At 38.2% G+C, this 17,946-nt stretch overlaps 1 pseudogene; it reads left to right on the top strand.

The window, feature by feature from the left end:
• The first annotated feature begins 14,246 nt into the window (after window positions 1-14,246).
• LOC115893276 lies at window positions 14,247-15,231 on the top strand (annotated as a pseudogene).
• Window positions 15,232-17,946: the final 2,715 nt, after the last annotated feature.

Genomic DNA, 17,946 nt, shown 5'->3' with positions numbered 1-17,946 from the left:
TGATCAATGTTCTTTGGTTTCTCTAACAAAACATATACTCTCTCATTTTCTCTCTGTCTCTTTCTCTGCTTCTTTATACACACATGCATGCACACACACATACATAAACACACACATATTTAAAACCAAACAGATAAAAATAATTGTCTTGAAATTCATAAATAATGCAAACTAAACAGAGGAAAATAAAGAGAAGTAAGTGAAATCATTCAAAAAGTTTCATTCAGGGCAGGTAACAAGGGTAGAGAGTTGCAGGGAGGAAAGAATGTCAGAATATTCTAAACTTATCTTGAAGTAGAAGTTGGGGAAATACAGCATCTTGGCAAGACAGTGCATTTAGATACAGAAAGGGTTGGTATGTTGTTTTCTAATAGGAATAGAGAAATTTATTTATCTAAATAGGAAGCACATATAGGAAGATGGCCATTAATAGCATGAGAAGGTATAATAAAATATTCAAATTAAAACAAAAAGAAAATGAAAGATATCAAACCTTGCTGTAACTAGAAAAAGTAATCAAAAGACCAGAGGAAAACACAGGATACAGTATGAAATACTGAACTTAGTTTATATGGAAGAAATAAAACTTTTGTTTTAAAGTATTTAAGCTATAAAAGTATATACAATTGTTAATCATCTTAATAAGACAGACATAGCCATATCATAAAAAGTATAACATCTGGGCAAACAATAAGACCTAAACGAATAATATAATGCTTTGAAATGAAAAACTTACTGTGATAAAACTAAAATTGTCCCAAAAGTATATTTATATTTCAAAATAATGTTTGTTGTACATTTACATTCACTATTAATGGTGTAATTACAATTAGAGACAGTAGGGATTGTTGAGATATTGGACAAAATAGTAAAAAATATTTGTTAAGAATATGTATTTGGGGGGCGGAGCAAGATGGCCGAATAGGAACAGCTCCAGTCTCCAACTCCCGGCGCAAGCGACACAGAAGACCGGTGATTTCTGCATTTTCAACTGAGGTACTGGGGTCATCTCACTGGGGAGTGCCGGATAATTGGTGCTGGTCAGCTGCTGCAGCCCGATCAGCGAGAGCTGAAGCAGGGCGAGGCATCACCTCACCTGGGAAGCACAAGGGGGAAGGGAATCCCTTTTCCTAGCCAGGCGAACTGAGACACACAACACCTGGAAAATCGGGTAATTCCCACCCAAATACTGCACTTTAAGCAAACGGGCACACCAGGAGATTATACCCACACCTGGCCGGGAGGGTCCGACGGCCACGGAGCCTTCCTCATTCCTAGCACAGCAGTCTGCGATCTAACCGGAAGGCAGCAGCGAGGCTGGGGGAGGGGTGCCCGCCATTGCTGAGGCTTAAATAGGTAAACAAAGCCGCTGGGAAGCTCGAACTGGGTGGAGCTCACAGCAGCTCAAGGAAACCTGCCTGTCTCTGCAGACTCCACCTCTGGGGACAGGGCACAGCTAAAATACAACAGGGGAAGCAGCACAGGCCTGTGCAGACGCGAACGACTCTGTCTGACAGCTTTGAAGAGAGCAGTGGATCGCCCAACACGGAGGTTGAGATCTGAGAATGGACAGACTGCCTGCTCAGGTGGGTCCCTGACCCCTGAGTAGCCTAACTGGGAGAAATCCCCCACTAGGGGCAGTCTGACACCCCACACCTCACAGGGTGGAGTACACCCCTGAGAGGAAGCTCCCAAAGTAAGAATCAGACAGGTACGCTCGCTGTTCAGCAATATTCTATCTTCTGCAAACTCTGCTGCTGATACCCAGGCAAACAGGGTCTGGAGTGGACCTCAAGCAATCTCCAACAGACCTACAGCTGAGGGTCCTGACTATTAGAAGGAAAACTACCAAACAGGAAGAACACCTATACCAAAACCCCATCAGTACGTCACCATCATCAAAGACCAGAGGCAGATAAAACCACAAAGATGGGGAAGAAGCAGGGTAGAAAAGCTGGAAATTAAAAAAATAAGAGCGCATCTCCCCCTGCAAAGGAGCGCAGCTCATCGCCAGCAACGGATCAAAGCTGGTAAGAGAATGACTTTGACGAGATGAGAGAAGAAGGCTTCAGTCCATCAAACTTCTCAGAGCTAAAGGAGGAATTACGTACCCAGCGCAAAGAAACTAAAAATCTTGAAGAAAGAGTGGAAGAATTGATAGCTAGAATAATTAATGCAGAGAAGGTCATAAATGAAATGACAGAGATGAAAACCATGACACGGGAAATACGTGACAAATCCACAAGCTTCAGTAACCGACTTGATCAACTGGAAGAAAGAGTATCAGCGATTGAGGATCAAATGAATGAAATGAAGCAAGAAGAGAAACCAAAAGAAACAAGAAGAAAAAGAAATGAACAAAGCCTGCAAGAAGTATGGGATTATGTAAAAAGACCAAATCTACGTCTGATTGGGGTGCCTGAAAGTGAGGGGGGAAATGGAACCAAGTTGGAAAACACTCTTCAGGATATCATCCAGGAGAACTTCCCCAACCTAGTAGGGCAGGCCAACATTCAAATTCAGGAAATACAGAGAATGCCACAAAGATACTCCTCGAGAAGAGCAACTCCAAGACACATAATTGCCAGATTCACCAAAGTTGAAATGAAGGAAAAAATCTTAAGGGCAGCCAGAGAGAAAGGTCGGGTTACCCACAAAGGGAAGCCCATCAGACTAACAGCAGACCTCTCGGCAGAAACTCTCCAAGCCAGAAGAGAGTGGGGGCCAATATAAAACATTCTTAAAGAAAAGAATTTTCAACCCAGAATTTCATATCCAGCCAAACTAAGTTTCATAAGTGAAGGAGAAATAAAATCCTTTACAGATAAGCAAATGCTTAGAGATTTTGTCACCACCAGGCCTGCCTTACAAGAGACCCTGAAGGAAGCCCTAAACATGGAAAGGAACAACCGGTACCAGCCATTGCAAAAACATGCCAAAATGTAAAGACCATCGAGGCTAGGAAGAAACTGCATCAACTAATGAGCAAAATAACCAATTAATATCATAATGGCAGGATCAAGTTCACACATAACAATATTAACCTTAAATGTAAATGGGCTAAATGCTCCAATTAAAAGACACAGACTGGCAGACTGGATAAAGAGTCAAGACCCATCAGTCTGCTGTATTCAGGAGACCCATCTCACATGCAGAGACATACATAGGCTCAAAATAAAGGGATGGAGGAAGATCTACCAAGCAAATGGAGAACAAAAAAAAGCAGGGGTTGCAATCCTAGTCTCTGATAAAATAGACTTTAAACCATCAAAGATCAAAAGAGACAAAGAAGGCCATTACATAATGGTAAAGGGATCAATTCAACAGGAAGAGCTATCCTAAATATATATGCACCCAATACAGGAGCACCCAAATTCATAAAGCAAATCCTTAGAGACTTACAAAGAGACTTAGACTCCCATACAATAATAATGGGAGACTTCAACACTCCACTGTCAATATTAGACAGATCAACGAGACAGAAAGTTACAAGATTATCCAGGAATTGAACTCATCTCTGCACCAAGCGGACCTAATAGACATCTATAGAACTCTCCACCCCAAATCAACAGAATATACATTCTTCTCAGCACCACATCGCACTTATTCCAAAATTGACCACATAATTGGAAGTAAAGCACTCCTCAGCAAATGTAAAAGAAAAGAAATTATAACAAACTGTCTCTCAGACCACAGTGCAATCAAACTAGAACTCAGGACTAAGAAACTCAATCAAAACCGCTCAACTACATGAAAACTGAACAACCTGCTCCTGAATGACTACTGGGTACATAACGAAATGAAGGCAGAAATAAAGATGTTCTTTGAAACCAATGAGAACAAAGATACAACATACCAGAATCTCTGGGACACATTTAAAGCAGTGTGTAGAGGGAAATTTATAGCACTAAATGCCCACAAGAGAAAGCTGGAAAGATCTAAAATTGACACTCTAACATCACCATTAAAAGAACTGGAGAAGCAAGAGCAAACACATTCAAAAGCTAGCAGAAGGCAAGAAATAACTAAGATCAGAGCAGAACTGAAGGAGATAGGGACACAAAGAACCTTCCAAAAAATCAATGAATCCAGGAGTTGGTTTTTTGAAAAAATCAACAAAATTGACAGACTGTTAGCAAGGCTAATAAAGAAGAAAAGAGGAAAGAATCAAATAGACGTAATAAAAAATGATAAAGGGGATATCACCACCGACCCCACAGAAATACAAACTACCATCAGAGAATACTATAAACACCTCTAAGCAAATCAACTAGAAAATCTAGAAGAAATGGATAATTTCCTGGACACTTACACTCTTCCAAGACTAAACCAGGAAGAAGTTGAATCCCTGAATAGACCAATAGTAGGCTCTGAAATTGAGGCAATAATTAATAGCCTACCCACCAAAAAAAGTCCAGGACCAGATGGATTCACAGCTGAATTCTACCAGAGGTACAAAGGGGAGCTGGTACCATTCCTTCTGATATTATTCCAAACAATTGAAAAAGAGGGAATCCTCTCTAACTCATTTTATGAGGCCAACATCATCCTGATACCAAAGCCTGGCAGAGACACAACAAAAAAAGAAAATTTTAGACCAATATCCCTGATGAACATCGATGCAAAAATTCTCAATAAAATACTGGCAAACCAGATTCAGCAGCACATCAAAAAGCTTATCCACTGTGATCAAGTGGGCTTCATCCCTGGGATACAAGGCTGGTTCAACATTCGCAAATCAATAAACGTAATCCAGCATATAAACAGAACCAAAGACAAGAACCACATGATTATCTCAATAGATGCAGAAAAGGCTTTTGACAAAATTCAACAGCCCTTCATGCTAAAAACGCTCAATAAATTTGGTATTGATGGAACGTACCTCAAAATAATAAGAGCTATTTATGACAAACCCACAGTCAATATCATACTGAATGGGCAAAAACTGGAAAACTTCCCTTTGAAAACTGGCACAAGACAGGGATGCCCTCTCTCACCACTCCTATTGAACATAGTGTTGGAAGTTCTGGCTAGGGCAATCAGGCAAGAGAAAGAAAGAGAGGGTATTCAGTTAGGAAAAGAAGAAGTGAAATTGTCCCTGTTTGCAGATGACATGATTGTATATTTAGAAAACCCCATTGTCTCAGCCCAAAATCTCCTTAAGCTGATAAGCAACTTCAGCAAAGTCTCAGGATACAAAATTAATGTGCAAAAATCACAAGCATTCTTATATACCAGTAACAGACAAACAGAGAACCAAATCATGAATGAACTTCCATTCACAATTGCTTCAAAGAGAATAAAATACCTAGGAATCCAACTTACAAGGGAGGTAAAGGACCTCTTGAAGGAGAACTACAAACCACTGCTCAGTGAAATAAAAGAGGACACTAACAAATGGAAGAACATACCATGCTCATGGATAGGAAGAATCAATATCGTGAAAATGGCCATACTGCCCAAGGTTATTTATAGATTCAATGCCATCCCCATCAAGCTACCAATGAGTTTCTTCACAGAACTGGAAAAAATGGCTTTAAAGTTCATATGGAACCAAAAAAGAGCCCGCAATACCAAGACAATTCTAAGTCAAAAGAACAAAGCTGGAGGCATCACGCTACCTGACTTCAAACTATACTACAAGGCCACAGTAACCAAAACAGCATGGTACTGGTACCAAAACAGAGATATAGACCAATGGAACAGAACAGAGTCCTCAGAAATAATACTACACATCTACAGCCATCTGATCTTTGACAAACCTGAGAGAAACAAGAAATGGGGAAAGGATTCCCTATTTAATAAATGGTGCTGGGAAAATTGGCTAGCCATAAGTAGAAAGCCTAAACTGGATCCTTTCCTTATTCCTTATACGAAAATTAATTCAAGATGGATTAGAGACTTAAATGTTAGACCTAATACCATAAAAACCCTAGAAGAAAACCTAGGTAGTACCATTCAGGACATAGGCATGGGCAAGGACTTCATGTCTAAAACACCAAAAGCAATGGCAGCAAAAGCCAAAATTGACAAATGTGATCTCATTAAACTAAAGAGCTTCTGCACAGCAAAAGAAACTACCATCAGAGTGAACAGGCAACCTACAGAATGGGAGAAAATTTTTGCAATCTACTCATCTGACAAAGGGCTAATATCCAGAATCTACAAAGAACTCAAACCAATTTACAAGAAAAAAAACAACCCCATCAAAAAGTGGTCAAAGGATATGAACAGACATTTCTCAAAAGAAGACATTCATACAGCCAACAGACACATGAAAAAATGCTCATCATCACTGGCCATCAGAGAAATGCAAATCAAAACCACAATGAGATACCATCTCACACCAGTTAGAATGGCAATCATTAAAAAGTCAGGAAACAACAGGTGTTGGAGAGGATGTGGAGAAATAGGAACACTTTTACACTGTTGGTGGGATTGTAAACTAGTTCAACCATTATGGAAAACAGTATGGGGATTCCTCAAGGATCTAGATCTAGATGTACCATATGACCCAGCCATCCCACTACTGGGTATATACCCAAAGGATTATAAATCATGCTGTTATAAAGACACATGCACACGTATGTTTATTGCGGCACTATTCACAATAGCAAAGACTTGGAATCAACCCAAATGTCTATCAGTGACAGACTGGATTAAGAAAATGTGGCACATATACACCATGGAATATTATGCAGCCATAGAAAAGGATGAGTTTGTGTCCTTTGTAGGGACATGGATGTAGCTGGAAACCATCATTCTTAGCAAACTATCACAAGAACAGAAAACCAAACACCGCATGTTCTCACTCATAGGTGGGAACTGAACAATGAGATCACTTGGACTCGGGAAGGGGAACATCACACACTGGTGCCTATCATGGGGAGGGGGAGGGGGGAGGGGGGAGGGATTGCACTGGGAGTTTTACCTGATATAAATGACGAATTGATGGATGCTGACGAGTTGATGGGTGCAGCACACCAACATGGCACAAGTATACATATGTAACAAACCTGCACGTTATGTACATGTACCCTAGAACTTAAAGTATAATAATAAAAAAAAATAAAAAAATAAAAAAAAAAGAATATGTATTTAAGAAAAATCAAGAAAATTACACATGCACACATATACAGACATTCACACATGCAAAAGGTCTTTTTGGATTTGTGTTTGTATATATGTAGTTGTGGAGGGGTATGTATCCTATTCAATATCAGTTACTGCTCTGCAGTTAAATCATTCAAAACAGAGGAAAGCATTTATAAAATATGTTCCAGCATATGTAAGAATTTAATGTAGGAAGAGACTGATAGTCAATTCAGTGTGAAATGACATTATTAAACCAATGATAATGTCTGGCTAACCAATGGGAAAAGATAAAAATTGGCTCCATTCTTCTGTTTTATACATAATAATTTTACATAGATTTAAGGCTTGTGTATAAAAATAAATCTAGAATCAGAGGATACTTTAATTTTATAAAAATAACATATGCATATTTGATTGTGTATTTGTATAGAAAATATATTACAATTATTTAATAAGCACATGACTGATTTGAGAGATAATCATAATGTAGATTGCATAAGAAGTTGTTAATGTCTAGAGTCTATTGCTGGGAGGGGTTAACATAAAAACGTGTTCGTATATTGAAAGTGAATGTGAATTGTTAACAGCTTTTTGGAGACCAATCTGGAGATAGCTATTAAAATTAAAAATACCAATATATTTTAATGCAGTAATATCACTTCTGGAAACCTTTCTCTTAGAATTCAAAGCAATTGTAGTAAATCTACATGTGTAAGTATGTTTGTAGTAGCATTGCTTATAATGGCAAAAACAAATATTCTTGACATTAACAGGGAAATTTTGTTTAGATTGTCATGTTCTTTTAAAAGCTTTCCTTAAAAAAGGAAATTGTTTTCTGCACTTTTTAAAAAAATTTGTACAGCAGCCAGGTGTGGTGGCTGAAGCCTGTAATCCCAGCACTTTGGGAGGCCAAGGCAGGTGGATCACGAGGTCAGGAGATTGAGACCATCCTGGCTAACACGGTGTAAACCCATCTCTACTTAGAAAATACAAAAAATTAGCCAGGTATGGTGGTGGAGGCCTGTAGTCCCAGCTACTTGGGAGGCTGAGGCAGGAGAATGGCATGAATCCAGGAGGCAGAGCTTTCAGTGAGCCGAGATTGTGCCACTGCACTCCAGCCTGGGGGACAGAGTGAAGACTCTGTTTCAAAAAAAAAAAATATTGTACAGCAAAGGAAACAATAGGTGACAGAGAACCTACTGAATGAGCGAAAATATGTGGAATTCATGTATCAGATAAGGGGACAATTTCCAAAATATATAATATATAAGGAACTCATATAACTCCATTGCAAGACATTCATAACCCAACTTTTAAAATGGGCTAAGACTTGAACAGACACTTTTCTAAAGGAGATATACAAATAGTCATTGGGTATATAAAGAGATGTTCGATGTCATTAATCATAAGGGAAATGCCAATTAAAACCAAAATGAAATATTACCTCATACAAATTTAATGGCCACAATCAAAAGAACAGGAAATAATAAGCATTGGCCAGGGTATAGATACACTGGAACACTTGAACACTGTTGGTAAGAATGCAAAATTGTGCAGCTGCCACAGAAAAGAGTATGGAAAGTCATCAAAAAAATAAAAATAGCACTCCCATAAGAATCAGAAATTCTACTTCTGGGTGTATAGTCAAAAGAATTAAAATTAGTATTATGAAAAAGTATTAGCACTCCAATGTTTACTGTGCCATTATTCACAATAGTCAAGATATGGAAAAAGTCTAAATGTCTGTCAATTGATAAATGAATAAATAAAATGGTATGTGGCCGGGCGCGGTGGCTCAAGCCTGTAATCCCAGCACTTTGGGAGGCCGAGACGGGCGGATCACGAGGTCAGGAGATCGAGACCATCCTGGCTAACACGGTGAAACCCCGTCTCTACTAAAAACTACAAAAAACTAGCCGGGCGACGTGGCGGCGCCTGTAGTCCCAGCTACTCGGGAGGCTGAGACAGGAGAATGGCGTGAACCCGGGAGGTGGAGCTTGCAGTGAGCTGAGATCCGGCCACAGCACTCCAGCCTGGGTGACAGAGCGAGACTCCATCTCAACAAAAAAAAAAAAAAAAAAAAAAAAAAAAAAAAAAAAAAATGGTATGTATATGTGCAATGAAGTATTATTCAACCTTTAAAAATGGAGTATTTTGGTAAAATACTCTTATTTGAGGAAAAAGATACAAAAAGTATGTATAATATAATCATACATTTTAAAATGACTTTTTAATATATATTCACATATAATTACATAAGCATGGAGAAATAACTGGAAGGTAGTAGTGATGGTGGGCAGACAGAATAGAAAAGGAGATGAACTAAGTAAAAGAATTAGAATAAAGATTGTACAAGACACAAAATATATATAACCTGGTTTATGTATTAATAACATGTGTACATGTGTATATGTCTCTCTCTGTGTGTGTGTATGTGTGTGTCTGTGTCTATATAGCTAGTAAGAATTTATTCCTTTAAAGTAAAATGAAGTTATTGGTACACAAAAGGCCTCTTCAAATTTTAACAGTGACTGCATTCCACTATCCCTCCTCTCAACTTCTCTACCTTACTGGAATGAAGGGAGGACTTAGTGGAAGAATAGCAGCTAAACAGACAAACATAGGAACAAAGAAAGAAAGAAATAGCTTGGCAATATTGTGAAGACAAAAGAAAACAAGCAATATCCCCTATTTCATTCCAAAAAAAAAAAAGTACAGTACCATCAGCTTGCTTCTTGCCTTTTCTGATAACATTAGTATTATATTTATTTTTCTTTCAGTCTACTGCTTCTAAAATGTTCAATAGCAGTGTGATGGGATTCCACCACTACTGATTTTTCTCTTTTGTTTCTTATCCACTTGAAGATTTCTTTTGATTCACTTAGTTATTTTGCTATTTCTATTCATGACACAAGTTTCATGTATTCCACAACTCTTAAGCCACCAAGTACCATGAGGCATGTCTGGCCTTCCCTGAAATAAGAATTTTATCCATGCTCTTTTCATTAACCAGACAATCGTTAGTTGCAAAGTCATTTAAGCTTTCCCAGCTCAGTGCCACAATCATGAGAACCCATGACACCATTTGTGAGTGGGTCAGTAGAAATAAGACGCAGATACATACTCACCATATAAATGGCACTTACCTTTCTTGGGTAAAAACAACACAAAAAACCTCACCTGGTAATTTTAGAAGAGTTAAAGTGGTGGAAGGACTCTCCTTCTTTTTACTTTGTGAATACTGTCTCTGGGTATGGGGTCTTATGTGTCCACTGTAGAATGGAAGTCCCACAGACTAAGGTGAATACTCAGTCTCCTGGTTCGCAGACTTCACTCTTTACCATACTGATAATTTTCTCGTTTGGTCTCAGCCTCCACTACTAGCCTCCTGTATGTTATCCTTTTATATGTGTTAGGGGTCACAGACATTGAGCTATACTTTCTAGACTTCTTTCCTGTTGACTTCTAGTTAGATTCTGCCACTGAAGCACGAGTATTAGACTAAAAGTCAGAATAAAGGGAGAAGATATAATCTGCCTTATGTTTATGGCTTCTGTGTCCATCCCAGATGGGTCATTGTCTTTTATTTGGGTATCTTCCAGTGATGGGCAGCAGCTGATTTCAACATTTTTCAGCAGTTCTAGCAAATGCAACATCAAGAGTCTTCCTCAGTCTCAATCCTAGTATTAGTTCTGAGCATTCTTTCAGAAGGCTCAGCAACCTACCCCCACCCCCAAGGCAGTCCTCAGATCAACCAGGTGGCAATTTCAGTGGTCCAGCATCCACTATGTGACACTTGCATGTGATGTCCAAGCTTCATCCCAATGCTCCTTTGGTGGTTTATGGTCCTGCCACGATTGCCAGCTCCAAATCCAAGATTCTGAACTGTGATCACAACTTCAAACTTAGTTCACCTAGCCTGAGAGATATTAACTGTTTGCTATGGATAATATTCTCCGAGTTACTTCATTGTTCCCTTTTTGCTCTCCAAACCCTTCTCAGTTTTCTAATGAGCATTCTACGTTAAACTAATTTTTGAAAGCTCTACAGCACTTTTTTTTCCCAACTCCAGGGAGAAAGAGGAGTGATGCATCGTCATAACTTGTAAATCTTTAAATATCTACTTTAACTACTGTAGCATCTGGACCCAGTGCCCGAATTCTTAATGTAGAATTTCCAACTATGCTGCAGGCTTAGGAACTTTACAACTTCACAACTAGGGCTTTCAAAAATCATAGAGATTTTCCACCACTATTGCCTTTTCTCTTTTATTTCTTATCCACTTGAGGATTCCCTTTGGTTCACTCAGTGATTTTACCATTTTCATTCATGAGACAAGTTTCATGTATTCCACAATACTTAGCCCACTAAATACCATGAGGCATGTCTGGACTCCCCTGAAATAGGAATTATATCTTCACTGTTTTCATTAACCAGACAATCGTTAGTCACAAAGTCATTTAAGGTATCCCAGCTCAGTGCCACAATCATGGAAACTCATGACACCATTTGTGGTTGGGTCAGTAGATATAAACTCACTAGATAAATAGATATTTACCTTTCTTGAGGGTGGATCAGGCCACAGCTTATTACAAGGCATGAAAGGCGCTTTATAAAATGATTGTTCCTGTCTCCCATTCTGACCTCCCTTACTGCAACACAGCAAGCCCCTTTATTCCAGCCATTCTAAATTTTTTGTATTTCCCAAAATGCCATATGCTGGCATACATCTATAATCTTGAACAACATATCTGTCTACATGGTATACCTTTCCCACTTCACTCCTCATTCCTTATCCTCTTCTAATTTTAAGATCAAAATTCATCTTCTTTCAGAAACTTTCTCAGTCCCAAAGATGTCTCTGTATCTTATGTTTACCTGCAGGATGAACTATGTAATTGTTGGTTTGTTTAGCTCTTAGCCTAGAATATTTTGAGCCCCCAAGTTTTCTCTTTTATATTCTTCTTCAATGCTTAATTCATTATAGGGCACACAAATTGTTTCCAATAATAAAAAGCCAAGAGCTAGATTGTCTGGTATAAAATCCTAGCTCTGACAGTTACTAGCTGTGTGACTTCAGCAACACAGCTAAACACTCTTAGGCTTAGTTTCCATTTATGTAAAGTTACTGTGCAGAAAAACTTTAGTTAAATTAGGTTCCACTTGTCAGTTTTTGTTTTTGTTGCAATTGCTTTTGAGGATTTAGCCACAAATTATTAGTCATGGCCAACGTCAATAATGGTATTTCCTAGGTTTTCTTCTAGGATTTTTAGAGTTTGAGGTCTTACATTTAAATCTTTAATTCATCTGAAGTTAATTTTTGTATATGGTGAAAGGTAAGGGTTCAATTTCATTCTTCTTCATATGGCTAGCCAGTTAGGCCAACACCATTTATTGAATAGGGATTGATTTCCCCATTGTTTATTTTTGCTGACACTATAAAAGGTCCTATGGTTGTAGATGTTCAACTTTATTTCTGGATCATCTATTCTCTTCCATTTTCTATGTACTTGTTTCTGTACCAGTACCATGATCTTTGGTTACTGTATGTAGCCTTATAGCATAGTTCGAAGTCGTGATATGAGGGATCCAGCTTTGTTCTTTTTGTTTAGAATTGCTTTGTCTATTTGGGCTCTTTCTTGGTTCCATATAAATTTTAGAATAAGGTTTTCTAATTCTATGAAAAAATGATGTTGGTAGTTTGATAGAAATAGTGTTGAATCTTTAAATAGATTTGGGCAGTATGGCCATTTTAACCATATTGATTCTTCCAATCCATAAGCATGGGGTACTTTTCCATTTATTTGTCTTGTCTCTGATTTCTTTCAGCAGTGTTTTGTAGTTCTCCTTGTAGAAATATTTCACCTCGTTGGCTAGCTGTATTTCTAGGTATCGTCTGTGTCTCAGTGTATGTGTGTGTCTATGGTAAATGGAATTGTGTTCTTGATTTGGTTTTCAACTATAATGTTATTGGTGTATAGAAATGCTACCGATTTTTGTACATTGATTTTATATCCTAAAGTTTACTGAAGTTGTTTATCATTTCTAGAAGAAGACTCTTTAGGGTTTTATAGGTATAGAATCATATTATCAGCAAAGAGAGATAATTGAAAAATTATGCATCTGACAAAGGTCTAATATGCAGAATCTATAAGAAGCTTACATACATTAACAAGCAAAAAATAACCCCATTAAAGAACAGGTAAAGGACATGAACAGATACTTCTCAAAATAAAACATTCAAGCAGTGTGATGGTTAATATTAGGTGTTAATTTGATTATATTGAAGGATGCCTAGATGGCTAGTATTGTTTCTGGCTGTGTCTGTGTGTGTGTTGTCAGAGGAGACTGGCATTTGAGTCAGTGGACTGGCAGAGGAAAACCTATCCTCAGTGTGGGTGGGCACCATCCAATCAGCTCTAACCCAGCAAAAACAAAGCAGCCATAGAAGATGGGATAACTTTGCTTGATGGGTCTTGGGTGTCTTCTCTTTCTCATGTTGAATGCTTCCTTCCATTCCCCCAGCCCTTGGACATCAGACTCCAGGTTCTCTGGCCTTTGGACTCTTGGACTTACACCAAGTGGTTTGCAGGAGACTCTTGGGCCTTTGGCCATAGACTAAGGCTACACTGTCGGCTTCCCTAGTTTTGAGACTTTCAGATTCGGACTGAGTCACTACTGGCCTCTTTCTCTTCCCTAGCTTGCAGAAAGCTTGTTACAGGACTTTACCTTGTGATTGTGTGAGCCAATTCTCTCTAATAAACTCCCTTTCACATATACACATATCCTATTAGCTCTGTCCCTACGGAGAAACGACTAATACAAACGGCCAGCAAACGTCTGAAAAAAATCTCATCACTAATCATCAGAGAAATGCAAACTGAGCCACAATGAGATACTATCTCATACAAGTCAAAATGGCTGTTATTAAAGAGTCAAAATATAACAGATGCTGATGAGGTTGTGGAAAAACAGAAATGCTTATACATTGTTGCCAGGAAAGTATGTTAGTTCAACCACTGTGAAAAACAGTTTGGAGAGGTCTCAAACTTAAAACAGAATTACATTTAACCCAGCAATGCCATGACTGGGTATATACCCAAAGGAAAATAAATCATTGTACAAAAAGATACATGTGGTCATATAAAAAAATGGCGCTGGCCGCCCGTCTGCTACCCCAGTTGTGGCACTCTCGGTCGCTGCCCTGCGGGGCCGGTCGGACTCCGGACTCCCGCTGCGGCCGAGATGAGGCTGCCGTCGGCCAGACTTTGCTACCTCTGCCGCTGTCGCCTCGGCTCGGGAGCGGCGTCATTTCCCCGAAGCGCTTGGGCCTTGGCGGCCTCGGCGCTACCTGCCCAGGGCTCCCGGCGGCCAATGCTCAGCCGCCCGGGACTCCCCACAGCCTCCGCTTCTTTCCCTGCCTGCCCTCAGCGCAGCTACAGCACGGAGGAGAAGCCCCAGCAGCACCAGAAAACCAAGATGATCGTCCTGGGATTCTCCACCCCTATCAACTGGGTTAGGACTGGAATTAAGGCCTTCCTTATCTGGGCCTATTTCGACAAAGAGTTCAGCATCGCAGAGTTCTCTGAGGGAGCGAAGCAGGCTTTTGCTTATGTATCCAAGTTGCTGTCACAGTGTAAATTTGATCTGTTGGAAGAACTTGTGGCCAAAGAGGTGCTACATGTATTGAAAGAAAAGGTTACTTCACTACCTGACAACCATAAAAATGCCCTTGCTGCTAACATAGATGAAATTGTATTTACATCAACAGGAGACATCTCCATTTACTATGATGAGAAAGGAAGGAAGTTTGTTAACATCCTGATGTGCTTTTGGTATCTAACCAGTGCCAACATCCCCAGTGAAACTTTAAGAGGAGCCAGTATATTCCAGGTTAAGTTGGGGAATGAGAATGTGGAAACTAAACAACTTCTTAGTGCAAGCTATGAGTTTCAGAGGGAGTTCACACAAGGAGTAAAGCCTGACTGGACCATTGCACGGATTGAACACTCGAAATTATTAGAATAATTTTCTTGGAAAAATCAGCTTTTGGACTTTAGCAGTTGCTGTGAAAAACTAAGGAAGAAAAATTTTTGGATCATTTGATCTTCATTTAATCTAAGTCTGTGAATTACTTTTATATTATTTTGAAATACTCCTTGCAGTATTTTGGCATGATACAGTAAAAACATTTTCCACAGATTGTTATCACCTTCTTTAAAAGAAGTCAAAATTTTAAAAAATACAATAGCACGTCATTGGTGTCATATTCAATAATTATTTCCAGTGCTCCATATAATTTTATAGACATAATAAAGAAGGTATTGGAAAAAAAAAAAAGATACATGTGGTCATATGTTCAACACAGCACTATTCATGATAGTGAAGACATTGAATCAACCTCGATGCCCACCAATGGTGCATTGGATAAACAAAATAAAGTTGATAAAGAAATACAACATGGAATACTATGCAGCCATAAACAAGAATGGAATAATGCCCTTTGCAGCAACATGGATGCAGCTCGAGGTCATTATCCTAAGCTAATTCATTTGGCAACAGAAAACCAAATACCACATGTGGGAGCTAAATATTGTATATGCATGGACATAATGATGGGAATAATAGACATCAGGGACTACTAGAGGGGAGAGCGAGGGAGGAGAAAAGGCCTGAAAAAGTACCTACCCAGTACTATGTGCTCTTCCTGAGTGCCAGAATCATTTGTATGGCAAATCGCAGCATCACACAATATACTCATGTAACACATTGTCACATATATCTTCTGAATCTAAAATAAAAACTGAAGTTATTTAACAATAAATAAATAAATTTGGGATAGTAATAGTATGAAGTCAATTATGTAAAAAATTTAGAATAATGTCTGGCACATTGGAAACACTGCATAGAAGCTTATTATTATTATTATTACTATTACTAAATAGCTATTCATATTAGGATGAAGACCGAGTATTATGCTCAAAGGTAGAACAGTTGTAGTTTGAAGAAAGACCTTGGAACTTGACAAAATGTCGTATTTTCTTATAAAAAGCATAATCGGTAGACAAAGCTTTAGGGCCATAAACTGGACTTATAAATGAAATCAAAATTCTTAGGTTAATTTAAAACAACCAGATAGATATGGGCTATTACATGTAATTTTGAATTTTCAAAAAATTACACTCATCTTTAGCACCACTGATGCAAAAAAATACATAGTATGTTAGGCTGAATTCTCCACTCATATAACTTGGCATAACATTTCTTTTGTTTTATTGTGTTATGGCTTTGGTGTAGCTTCTATGGCACTTTGGATTTAGATTATTTCATGAACATCCAGAGGTTAGAATGTCACCTAATGAATCATTAATACTGCTGTAGGAGCATGATTTTCCATTATACTTTCTTCCTGAATGGTAACCTGACTTGACCCTAATGATTCTGGGAACTAATAGAATCATAGCTCATCTGGCTGTATATATAATAATAGGGATAGATGCGCAAAGAACATTCTTTCCATTTTATCAGCAATAGAATGGATCCATTTGGTGATAATCATTATGATGAAGAGATGATGAATTTATTCACTCATTCATGAGGTTCCATACAGCTTCCTTTCTCAATTGTCTATGTAAAATAGATGGTTCCTTCACTACAGGAAACTTGAGATATTTTTTCCACTACAGAAAACTTGAGGTAGTTTTTCATGTTACCCTGTAAAAAAAGAGTTTTTAAAAGATGCTATAGAAGACAAACTATAAGTACTCTTTAAAAAGTATTTTTTAAAAATCACAGACTATTCAACAGGAGTTTTCCAGGAAAACAGACCCTGAGTCTATGATGTACTTACAGGAAGTTTATTGAGGTGTGATATCTGCAGCAATACCTGCAAGGGAGCAGCAGCAGAATGCACAACAAGAGGAGCCAAGTATAATGCAGTTGTACAAAGGGATCAGCTGATTCAAAGGTACTACAATCCTATTGGGCCTTCTTAAGCTGAGATGGCCTTCCAGAGATGTCCCAAACTGAGGAATGAGAATCAGGCTTGTATTTTTCCATCAACTAATCATTGATATCAAAGTGCTCAAGAGAGGAACATAAACTTGAATGAGGTAACGGGAAGTCAAGAGTTGAACCATCAGCAGTCAACACTTCTGGCAGCTGAGGAAATAGGCAAGTGAGTGGCACACTACAAATATCTCTATACACAGAAATCTCCAAAGATCAGCCATGATACACTAAATCTTCTACATTCAATCATGATGTCTTCCATAATGTTCCAAATCACACCAATTGTGTGTATGCATGTGTGTGTGTGTGTGTGTGTGTGTATGAGAGAGACAGAGAGAGAGGTGGTGAGGTGGAGAGAGGGCGAGAGAGAAAGAAGAATCAATCTAAGCATGGACATTTAGAGTGCAAAGTTCATATTTAATTACAGAAAGAATGTGAGAAAATAGAAATTCCTGAGATTTATTTAAATAGTATATTGAATATTTGCTTTAGCTTTGGAGATTGTCTACCAGGACCCTGTAAAACAATATTGTATCCTCAAAAGCAATAAAAATTGTAAGCGGTTGCGAGTTATTTATAGCCTGGTGAAGAAGGTTAAAATACTCTTAAATAAAAACAGTCTTTCATATATAGAAAATATTCTAGTGATTCATTCAGCTAAAAGCTAATTATAAAAGTGAGTGTCATAATTCGCAAATTCAGTTTTTTATAAAATGTCAATATTATCATACATTAATTTTTTAATTTGATTAAAAACACTTTTTATTTGTTTTATGGTATTAGAATGTATTAGCGAAGCTAAAAGTAGTTTTGTCAATTATGTTTTTTCAATTAATAAGA

This window comes from Rhinopithecus roxellana, chromosome 14, assembly GCF_007565055.1.
Source record: "Rhinopithecus roxellana isolate Shanxi Qingling chromosome 14, ASM756505v1, whole genome shotgun sequence".
NCBI lineage: Eukaryota > Metazoa > Chordata > Mammalia > Primates > Cercopithecidae > Rhinopithecus > Rhinopithecus roxellana.
The sequence above is the reverse complement of the archived record's forward strand: the minus strand, read 5'-3'. Positions and strand labels throughout refer to the sequence as shown.